Source organism: Euprymna scolopes, chromosome 14 (assembly GCF_053919585.1).
Source record: "Euprymna scolopes isolate OS-2025 chromosome 14, ASM5391958v1, whole genome shotgun sequence".
In the NCBI taxonomy this organism is placed as follows: domain Eukaryota; kingdom Metazoa; phylum Mollusca; class Cephalopoda; order Sepiida; family Sepiolidae; genus Euprymna; species Euprymna scolopes.
Genome location: NC_136495.1, coordinates 5,573,350 through 5,574,303, shown reverse-complemented (window position 1 = coordinate 5,574,303; position 954 = coordinate 5,573,350).

Here is a 954-nt window from a genome sequence, read left to right as displayed (position 1 = left end):
TATCACAAAATTTATGATCTTCGTTGCCTTATATATACGATTCCCATAGCAAACAAATCAATCAAAGTAGTTCATTTTAAGTATCACGTAATTTTTTTTCATTGATTGAAGAGGCACCTGACTTTGCAAGGAGGTCTTGACCTCTCGATTAAACGGAAATGGCAACTTCAGAACTCATAATTAGATCAAAATAAGGGCTGATCTTATCTTTGAGGTAAATATAGCTGACGACCACATATCTCCGTGACCTGATTTTTTAAAATATGCTTTTATTTTGACAAATTTTTAAAGTGTTAAACACTGATAAGACAATACCCTTTTCTGCAGATAAAACCCATAACTTATACAAACTTGAAAAACCTGAATATATATATATATATATATATATATATATATATATATATATATATATGTATATATATATGTATGTATATATATATGTATATATATATGTACATATATATATATGTATATATATTTTTATATATATATACAGGATCAACTAAAGTAATTAACTAATCATTATACATTTTGGAACAATTTTGTCAGACATATGGGATGGTAATGTGAGCTATACTTAGTTTAATTTAATTTTATGCAAATGATTCATAAATGGAACTAGAATCCTACTCTGAAAATTCAGCTACTTTAGATTTGGGTTAAATTTTAAAAATCAGTATTAAAGATTAATCTTTAAAAAATCTAAAATTTCAGATTTTCTTAGTGGATATAAATTATTTATTTGGTATATAATATTAGAACATTCTTAATCTTAAAGTTTCAAATATTTGCATTAAAATTTATACATAATCATTAGAAACTGATAAAGCAATATTAATCGAATTCAAATTTCTTCTTAAGATCCCTTAAACCTTAAATTTTAGCAATTTTTATTATAAAATTTATATAATAGTTTATTATTTTTTTTATTAAAGTTTAAATAACTGTATATTT